Source organism: Saimiri boliviensis, chromosome X, assembly GCF_048565385.1.
Source record: "Saimiri boliviensis isolate mSaiBol1 chromosome X, mSaiBol1.pri, whole genome shotgun sequence".
Taxonomy (NCBI): domain Eukaryota; kingdom Metazoa; phylum Chordata; class Mammalia; order Primates; family Cebidae; genus Saimiri; species Saimiri boliviensis.
Genome location: NC_133470.1, coordinates 69728527 through 69740036, shown reverse-complemented (window position 1 = coordinate 69740036; position 11510 = coordinate 69728527).

Here is an 11510-nt window from a genome sequence, read left to right as displayed (position 1 = left end):
ATCAAAGGCAACCTAGAGGACTTCAAGTACATGGTATTTTTTTATTAAAAAAAAATGAGGATCAATTAAGAACAACAAAATTGAAGAAGAGAATGACAATTTGAAAAAATAAGTGTTCTATGAGATTAAACAGTATGTGAAAAACAATGCATGAGAGACATGTTTTTCAGCACTAGTTTTGTGTCCCATTAGTTGCAATTGCCAGTAACCTGGGATAATTTACTCATCCCAGTAAATACTTTAAAATCCGCAAAACCATTATTTAAATGCTTCATTCTGCTTGAGTTACATTAAGAAAACTACACAGAAAGAGACATGTTTAAAAGTTAAGAAAGTTGGTGGGGCATGGTAGCTCACACCTGTAATCCCAACATTTTGGGAGGCCAAGGCAGGCGGATCATCTGAGATCAGGAGTTCAAGACAAGCTTGGTCAACATGGTGAAATCCTGTCTCTGCTAAAAATACAAAAATTAGCCAGGCATGGTGGTGGGCACCTGTAATCCAAGCTACTTGGTAGACTGAGGCAAGAAAATTTCTTGAGCTGGGAGGTGGAGGTTGCAGTGAGCTTAGATTGCACCTTGCACCACTGCACTCCAGCCTGGGTGACTGAGACTCTCTCTCTCAAAAAAAAAAAAAAAAAAAAAAAAAAAAAAAAAAAAAAACTTAAGAAAGTTTATTGGATAAATAAAAAGACTAGTTCCAGATAAGAAAAATATTACTACTAAAAATACATAATTATATGCTAACTGACCAAGATAATCATATTTTCTTAGCACAAGAAAATAATTCAAGAAATCTTCCACACTGATAATTTTATATGTTGTACACAATTAAAGTAATTAAACATTTTTAAATACATGAATTTATCTTCTATTATACCAGGACAGTACAGTACAGAGAAATTCATTCTTCATTTGGCCAATGAAGAGGTAGAGTTTGTAAATATTACTCATAGGCTTAGCTGATTAGTCCAAAACAGTACACACGATTTTTATTATTCCTTATCTCTGTAACTACTTCTCTTTTAAAAATCACCGTGTCTAATACAAGTGACAATCTGTTAAATTTTATTTTAAAGAATGAAACCATAAATGTTAGGATAATTTTAACATTAAAACGAAAGAAACTCCCAACATTATTTTTAATCATAGAATAAAAAGAAGAAATAGTTGTATTAAATCATTAACCTAAGTCCCTTAAAAATCAGTAGATCACAGTGCTTAACAACGTAGCAGTTAAAAGTGATTATGGGGCCTGATGCCTGGTCTTATACTCTTATTTTTCCAACTGCTAGCTATGTGGCCTCGGATAAGTTGTTTCACTTCTCTTTGACTTGGTTACCTCACATGTAAAAGTAATTACGGCTGTGCCATAGAATTATCTGCGGATTAAATGAGTTAATAAATGTGGAAGTGCTTAGAATAGGGATTGTTAATGTTATATAAATGTTATGATTATTCTATCCAATGTTCAGAACTTACAGGCAGTTTCATCTATGTTCTTAAAGAATTGGGCTGTTCAACGTATTCAATCAGAACTTGTTCAATCAGAAGTGAATAAAGGAGGACTTTGTTTTTCTTCTTTCGGGGGCATTCAAAATATAAAAGTCTCTCCTTGTCTGAGACATCAGAAGAGATACTGTTGTACCCTATAGTCCCAAGAGAAAAGAAAGCTGAAGAATTTATACATTTTGTAAAATTTAATTCATTCACTAAGTTACTTTATGAGAGAACAAATGTCAATTCCTATTTTATAGCAAGTAAAACGAGAAAGAGCAAAACAGTGGGACTCCTTTATAGCCCTGCTGCAGGGAGGCAGGAAGACCACCTGCCTTATAGCCTCACCATATTCTCTCAGGCTTTCCCTGCTAAGAGCTGTTAGATTTAGAGAATAAGATATGACCCACAGTATGTTTAAATTAAAAAAAAAAAAAGTTAGATTTAAACAGGGTCATACTATACTTCTACATTTAAGGAAATATTAGCACTAAACACTAATATTTTTCGAGGGCCATTATATTTTGTTATTTTCTGATTCTTTTATTCCACAAAAAAACTTTTATTGGGCAAAGTTATTAGACCTTTGGCTAAGAAGGACCAAAAAGTGCACCTTTGAAGCCAGTGTTAAACCAGGTATAGCGAGGTTATCTAATAAAGAAAAGACATCTTAAAACACTAACTTAAGCATGTAAAGAGAAGAAACATTTTTTTCCTTCTGATAGATCCAGATTGTCTGTTGCTGTGTTACCAATTTCACTATAAAATAGGAAAAAAAAAAAAACAAAACAAAACTCTGTTCTCTCCTAGCTGAAGAAAAACAGCTTATATATTGTTCCTTCAATTCTTCTGAGATAATGTGACCCAAACAATATTATCGATGTTCTTTTTCTTCTTTCATATCCCTATCTGTTTTATCCTTCACATAGCATAAATCTTAGTTGTTTTAAGCTTAGGGCTGTATATGAAAACACCAACACCCCACTGCCGTGCAGCTGCATACATATTCTCTCTTACATCTGAAGTTTTCCTCATCTACAGCAGCAGTGCTAGGGGTCAAACACACAAAGGTGCTGTCCCGCAATGCAGCAAACACCGCCATGTGTTGTATGTTTGATGAATTAAAAGGATGCTGCCAACTTAATTACACTGTAACCCTTCAATAAAGGAAGGGCAGAGCTGATTAACTAGTGAATAATTGGGGGCTGATTGATGGCTCTCTCCCTCACTGCTGAAGGCTGTATATATAATTATTTTGCCTTTGGGCCTAATTTTGCCACTGTTAGCTTCCACTTTTGTCATCAGTTGTAATTTATAGTTGAGTCCTGCAGCCTTAAAGAAAAAAAGGGAATACAAAATGGAATAGCTCTGATCCTTAGATATGTCACCTGCAAAAGGCCAGCAGGAAGCCCCTAACATCAACATTTCCCATAATTTAACAGTATTAACACTTTAAGCTTAGCTAAAAAATTATAATTTTTCAATGATCATAATATCGATTTATTTGAGCTTAAAATAATTTTGTGTTATTTAGTAGTTTTGGATGCACTTTTATTTCAAGATTGATTTGTTAAAAGTCAAAAGAATAATATAATGCTCTTTTCCCTCCCAACATTCCCTCTTTTTAATGTACTAGCAAAGCTGTGAATATTTTTTAAAGGTAGCACAGTATAATTTCTTCAACAGAAAAATTTTAAAAATCAGACATCTCCAACTATCATACATATTAGCATAAAATGACCTCTATGACTAAAAACAAATCAAGTATCACAGATTATGAAAAATACAATATCTATTAAGCATTTATCATGTACAGGGTACTATGCACAATTTGAAAAATATATACGAAGTAATAATAGTCATGTGCTAAAACCTCAGTATGTCACATCCTTAACTTAAAATGTATTGTATGAACTATTTTAGTCATAAAGCTGTTGTGAAACACAGTGATTCAAAAGAAGCAGACCAGTCATAGCAAAGAGCTTTATTGTGATACTTCAAGTTTTATGAAGAGACGAGCCTCTTACTATAAAGGGGGACAATAAGACTAAAGAAATGACTTAAGGATTGCTGCTTTCCTAGCAGTGCTAAGACAATGCAGATGACTCTATATTCCAGATTTTTCTTTCCTTAGTGGTCACAACATCTTACATGCATATTTTTGGTAACCCATTTTAAAAATACTGCAGTGCCAAGTTTCTTTATTATAAGACAAATATAGAAATTCTCCCTCTCAGTTTTCCTTTGTTGTTTTGTCCTCACTGAGAACTTTCTAGCCTGTGACTCATAGGACAATGTGAAGAATCTTTTAGTCAAAGCTCAGTAGTGTGCCAGTGGGCATAGGCTGGGGGGGAAAAAAACAGAGATTGATATTTGCCCTCTCTTCTTATCTGCATTTAATTTATGAGTCAGTGTGGGTATACAGGAGAAATAAAGAGAGAGACCTTGATGCCTCCCCGTGGAGAATATGCACCATTTGGATTGAAAGCATGAAAGAGGGGAAATTAATGGTAAGCTGTTCATCTGTCACTACTGCCAGGCTGATGTTTTTGCAGAGAAAGCGAGGACTTATATGACATGCCCTCCAGTGAAGGGCAAGTCTGTCTGCTATTCTATTATAAACACACAGTGCTCTGGGTTTCAGAGGGATTTAAATGTACAATAAGACTGTACTTTGGATAGATGAATATTTACACAATTTTATTTTGTAAAAGAACTAACTTGTAGAATTCTGCTTGTGTTAAGAGAAAAATAATATTTCCCACTCTCCCCGTTTTTCTTCTTTTTTCATTTCCTTCTTTCTTTTCCCTAAAATTTAAGTCAAACCTTCTGTTTGACAATGTGGCTTGGACCTTTTACATCTGGCTGAATTTTTGTTGTATTTTCACATTGCAGTAAAGCGTAAATAGATCCTAAAGATTAGGCACATGAAAACTGGAGAGGACTTTATTAGATTTCACTGTATAAAATACGGAAAATGACTTTAAATTTTAAAATGTAAGGTGTGATAATTTTACTTCCATTGAAATATAAGCATAAATATAAACATACTATGAGGTGCCCAGTTGATAGGGGGATACATAAATAACAGTTTGATCTTGTGTGGAAGGTAAAAAAAGTCTTATTTCCTTATTACTGAAATGATTCATGATGTTAAGAATTGATGTATTATCAGAACACTCTATGCTTTCTGTGGGAAATGGAGTAGTATATAAATTGATGGAAGAAATTAAAGTTTAATATTCTTAACTCAACTTTCTAATGTAACAAAAATCTCATATTCTTTATTATAAATAAAAGCGAACTTGGTATCTGTATTTACTTTTGCTATTTATATTATCTTCATTATTGAATAATTGTTGTACAGAAAATGAACCAAAAAAGAGAAAAAGAAAAGACATTAGCATTGTTTTAAAGTAGAAGAAAAACATAAAATAAAAGCAAAGTAAACTTTTAGTAATTTGGTGTCTAATCCATTATTATGTTCTAACTAAGGAAACTTTTTCAACATACATCAATTAAACCTCAATACAGAGAGACAGAGACATTTCAATTGCCTTAAAAATGCATGAAATAACCACTATAACATAAATAATTCAAGAAACCTTTATTTCATGTAAATTAAAATACTATTTTTAAAAATAATAACACTTCAGTTTCTGTTCTGAAATGTACCCATATATGTGAAGATCCACTATGCTTCCTTCAAGAAGTTTACATTTTATTAAGGGAATAAAATAAGATAAATATGCAGATAACTAAAACAATGGCAAAAGTAGTATGTCCATGTGATCAGTAAACAAAACAAAACAAAACAAAAATGTTAAAAGTTCTGTGAATTCAGCTGCAAGACAAATTAATCCTGAATATAGAAGAGTAACAGGAACAAAGTGGCATTTTATAAGAACTTTAGACAGTTGGGAGGATTTAGAGTTCATGAATGGGGAATAGAATTTTCAATTAGGAAAAGATAATGCTGGTGTGGAGGGAGTTCAGGAAATAAGCAGTCCAATTTGCTGGAGTAGGGAAAATGTAAAGGAGAGTTGTGGGAAATAAAACTGAAAAAGAAGAGTCGATTTGTGCCATACAGCATTTTGCATGTCATGATAAAAACTAAGTTCCTTATTTGGTAAACATGAAAAATCACAGAAGAATTTTAGTTGAGAAGAGGGTAAACATGTTTAGATTAATTATCTGGTAAGATTGATTTGGTAGTGGATTATAGTATAGACTGGAGTAGAGGTAGATGGAGAACCGGAGGCCACTTAGAAGACAATTGTAACTATGGATATGATAGGTAATAAGGGTCTGGAAAAGTGGATAAGCAATGGAAATGAAAAGAATACCTTTCAGCATTCAGTGGAGTTTGAATCCATAGGGCTTTTGTAGCTGAATGATGGCTGGTATTAAAATTGGATGATAGAACAATGGAAGAATCATACAAAAAAACTAGGAAAAAATAGGAGGAAGGTGAAAATACTTTTGAACTTAATTAAAAATTCAGGACTGGAGCCCACAGGAGAGGTTGAGATTAGATACTGAGCTTTAAGAAATATCGGCACCAAACCAAAATACATTTTAGCATCATTCGTTTTGACTTTTAAAATTAACCTCCAGAAACATTGTGTAACACACAGTAACCTGTGTTTAGAAACAACTGTAGCAATCAACCACATCAGAACCCTTTTTTGGTCATCTCTTAATGGAGTATTGACAAATCAGCTCCCCTGGGATGAATTTCAGTTTAAAAGAATTACACACTGTTGATTTCTCTGGGCTGTTTACTTGGGTTGAAACATTTATTTCTCTGGAAAATAAATAAAACCCTCTAGGCAGAGAATCAGTTACTTCTTTAGTATTATTTATTTTTAAAACATTCTATCCGCTTATGATGCCTTATATGTGTATATGTTTGACAGAGATGGGGGAAAAGGGAGGGAATGAAAAAGGAAGAGAGACAGAGAAAGAGGGAAGGGGAGAAAAGGGGGTAAAGGAGAGTGAGATAGAGAGACAGAGACAGAGACACAGAGAAAATCAATATGCAAAGATGTGGTAACATGTAGGCAAAATAACATTTTTGTCTATGAATGACCAGAGACAAAACTCTTTTATTTGAAGATCTATATTTTCTACTATGGTAGTATGACAAAACATTTATTTCTTTTGTGTTTTAGGGAAAAGGTGTTTGTAAATATTATAAACTGAAATGCTATTCCTTAATTTCACCTATTGTATTATTCCCAAGACCTCATTTGGTGGCTTTCTACATAATAATAGATAACAAACACTTCAGCTCTTTAAAAAACCCTGGAATAATGATATTATAGATGACGATGTAGGTAGATCTAAGACCCACCAGATCCTAGAGCTAGGCCACAAACAAACTCTCAAAACCTGCTTCTAGACATTAGTATTTGCAATGGTGAAACAAAAAAATTACTTTTACAAAAAATATTTAAATGCTTAGAACTATTTAATGCTGACTATCTCTGTGGAATTACCTATGAGATTCAGAAAGGTACCTAGTTTGTTTATAATTAAGTGGCATAGCCATTTGTCTGGGTTGATTATCTCAGTTATAGTACTAATGAGGACAAAGTTACAAGTTTGATTACATGTGTCAGTTAGTATCCAGTTCTAATTTCTACAAAGTCACAACCTGAACCTAAACTCCAGATCTCAGTAATTATAAGAGAGAAAACAGTCATAACATTGGTCCCAACAGAGGTGACATAGGTCAAACTACATGAGAGTCAAAAAACATCAATGCACAGGGCTTATTACGGATCATTTCCTTTACATAAGGATGTAGAACACAAGTGCTTCTTGGAAAGGGAAATATTTTAGACTATTTATAAACAATCACTCAATTATTATGAATATTCAAGAAGTTCAGAATGTGGTATCTGTTACATGGAAGGAACTGTTGGTTAGTTTCTATAACTCAAGCCATCTTGCAATTCCTCATTACATGCTTTATGCACATGTAAAAATCCCTTTGACATATTTCAATTGTTCATTTTGGAAAATAAAATACCAGTGTATTTGATCCACATTTGCTTTATGTTTCAGTAAACGGATATTAACATCATTTGTGCTACTGAAGGACAAGGACTACGTTTTTCTATTATGTAAATCTTTATGTTCCTATAAGCATAATATATGGTTAACTAACTGATTCTATGATGGTTTAAAATTATGAATCGAACCACCTAAGAAACCATGGAGTCACTTTAATTTCCTGGGAATCAGCTTTTCAAAAAACATAATTCAGATTTGTTTGTTTTTGTAGGCCCCAGAGTATCTAGAATAAAGCCAGGCATACAATACATGTCCAATAAAGAAACAAATGAGTGGATGGATGGGTAGACGAAAGGATGACTGGATAGAAGGATAGAAGAATGCATACATCTCCTATTAGGCTTTGGCCTCTGGTCTTCTCTGCTTTTCCCATGCCTTTAAAGTGGTGGTAATTTGTATTTAGATTTTAGAATCTTTACATGTATTGCTTTATTTTATATTTTTTTGAAATGTTTTAATCAGCAATGTATGCATTGAAACTAAGTGCTCTGAGGCCTACCTCAGGGCTAGGTTTATACCTGTTGACATCAGCTTCAAGCTGACCCCCACAGTACCAGGCTCTGATAATGGCCTTGGTGACTCCAGGCTTAAAGAATTTAGGCCCATCCCAGTGCCAGACCAACACAAAGCTCCAAGCTGACTCCTGAAGCCTTAGGCCACAGGCCCACTCACACCATTAAGCCAGCCCCTGCATTCTCAGGCTCTAGACAAGCACTTATGGATCCAGGTTCTAGGCTTCTCCCAGTGCCAGAACAGCACCCAATGACCTCACTTCCCAACTTGATACCACAGACTCAGCCACCAAGCTAGTACTCATAGACTCAGCCTACAGGCCAGCTTGTACAGACATAACCTATAGGCTGGACCCAGCACCAGATCAGCCCCATGAGATCCTGTGCTTCTGCAACGCAGGGTCCAGACTCATCCTAGTACACATTAGGCCAATGTTAGATCCATCAAAGCCATTCTTCAGGCCTACCTCAGCACCAGAACGACCCCTTAGCATCAGGATATAGGCCAACCCAAAAAAACCTATATTCTAGTCTATCATTTGCATAGCCTAGATTCAGATTGGATCCCACAAAATCAGGCTACAATTCTTCCCTAGTTCCCGGTCAGCTCTCATGGAATTAGCCTTCAGGCCAATATCTGTGGACTCACCATCCAGAACCAGGCCTGACCCCATGGACCCAGGCTTCAGGATGGACATCAAAGACATGCTTCAGGCTTCTCCCTACACATCCAGTTGACAAGTCCACTTTGGTGGACTCCAGTGTTAAGCTTGCACCATAAAACTAGGATTCAGGTCTATGCAGAATTCCCAAGCCCCAGGTCATCTCCTTTAGACTCAGATGCCAGCTCTACCCACCTGCTGACTGAGGTATCAGGTCAGCTTGTTTATTTACTTGAATAGAAGCACTACACGTGGACTCCATCAGACAACCTGCCCAGAATCTCTGGACTAGCTTATTGATGAAGGGTTTTTCCTGTTAAAAACAGTCTGCAAAGACTGGGATAAGTATATACTTCTTCAAATTTGCAGATACAAATGCATGATCAAAGGAATGATGAACAATCAGGGAAACATGACACCACCAAAGGAAGAAAATAAAGCAACAGTAACCAATCCTAAAGAAATGAGGATTTATTGACTGCCTGAAAAAGAGTTCAATAGAAGAGCTTCCACTTCATCAAGAAGCTCAGTGAACTGCAAGAAAACAGAAAGAAAAATAAACAAAATCAGAAAAATAATAGTGAACAAATGAAAAATTAAATAAGATTCAAATGACAGTAGTCTCTGCTTATTTGTGATTTTTCTTTCCACATGTTCAGTTACTTGGATTCAACCATGGTCCAAAAATATTCAATGGAAATTTCCCAAAATAAACAATTCATAAGTTTTAAATGGTGTTGCGTTCTGCTTAGCATGATGAAATCTCATGCTATCATCTTGCTCTGTCTCACCTTGGACATGAATCATTCTTTTGTGCAGCATATTCCTGCTATCGATGCTACCTTCCCATTAGTCACTTAGTAGCCCTCTCAGTTATCAGATTGACAGTTGCAGTATGTCAGTACTTGTTTTCAAGTAACCTTTATTTTATTTAATAATGACTCAAAATAACAAGCATAATGATCCTGGCATATTGTTATGATTGTTCTATTTTATTATTGATTTTTGTTGCTGTCTCTTATTGTGCCTAATTTATAAATTCAACTTTATCATAGGTATGGGTGCATAAGAATAAACAGTATCTATAGGTATTCGGATTAGCCGCAGTTTCAGGTCTTCACTGAGAGTCTTGAAATATATCTTTTGTGTATAAGGGGAGACTATTGTATAAAATAGAAACACAGAAATTCTGGATCTGAGGAAAACAAAAACATGGCCTTGCAAGGAAATTTTTGGATATGACCTCCAAAATTTTTGATGAGATCAAAAATAGACAAATGGGACTGCATCAAACAAATGCATTGGCACAGCCAAAGAAACTGTCAACAAAATCAAGAGACAACCATGGAATGGGAGAAAACATTAGCAAAATGCACATTGGACAAGGAATAAATATAGATCTAAAATATAAGGAACTCAAACAACTCAACTGAAAAAAAATCCGATATGTAAATAGGTAAAAGAGCTTGTGATAATTAATATTAGCTGTCAGATAGACTCGTTAGAGAAATTCTGAGATGGCTGGTAAGCATTGTTTCTGGTTGTAACTGAGAAGGTGTTTACAGGAAGATTGACTCTGGAATTAGTGGACTGAATGTAAAACTTTCCTTCAGTGTAAGTCGGCAAAAGCAAATCAGCTGGGAGCCTCAGCTCAATAAAATGGGTGGAAAAAGAGGGATGCTCACTTCAATTTTGCTTTACCTTTCTCTCCCTTCTGGAGCAGGATGCCTTTTTCTCCTTCTGTTTTTGAATATCAAAGTCCAGGTTCTGCAGCTTTTGGGCTCTGGAACTTGCAATAGTTGCCTCCCATAGGCTTCTCAGGCCTGTAGCCTTAGACTTGGGGCTACATTTTTCATTTCCCTGGTTTGGAAGCTTTCAGATTTGGACTGAACCCTATTAGCACCTTCTTTGGAAGCCACATGACTGGCCGCTCCAGTAAGTACACTACTAGCTTTCCTGATTCTTCAGCTTACAGATGGCCAGCTGTGGGACTTTACCTTTGTAGTCATGTGAGTCAATTCACCTCTAATAAATCTTCTTTTACACACACACACACACACACACGCACACCACATATATCCTATTGATTCTGCCCTTCCAGAGAATCCTAATACAGAACTAAATAGACATTTCTCGAAAAAGATATAAAAAATGAACAACATGAATATTATAAAATGTTAAAACACATTATTCATCAAAGAAATACAAATTAAAACCACAATGAGATAATACCTAACACCCATTAGTATGTCAAAAAGACAATAGATAAGTGTTGTCGAGGACATGGAAAAATTAGAACCCTTGTAAATTGTTGGTTGGAAACACTATTAGTTGAAAACAGTATGAAGCCCCCTCAAAAATGAAAAAGCAACTACCATATGATCCAGTAATCCCACTTCTGGGTATATATGCAAAGGAAATTAAATTAATATGCTCAAAATATAACTTCACACCCATATTTATTGCAACATTATTTATAATAGCGAAGATAAAGAAAATGTGATAATGTGGTGTGTGTGTATATATATATGTGTGTGTGTGTGTGTGTGTGTATATATGTATAAAACATTGCATATATGTAATAGGGTATGTATTATATATATGTAATATTAAGCCTTTAGAAAAAAGAAGCTCCTACAATTTGCCACAATGTGGATGATCCTGGAGGATGTTATAATAACCAAATAAGCCATACAGATAAATAAAAATACCTACATTATCTCACTTATATGTGGAATCAAGAAAGTCGGATTCATAAA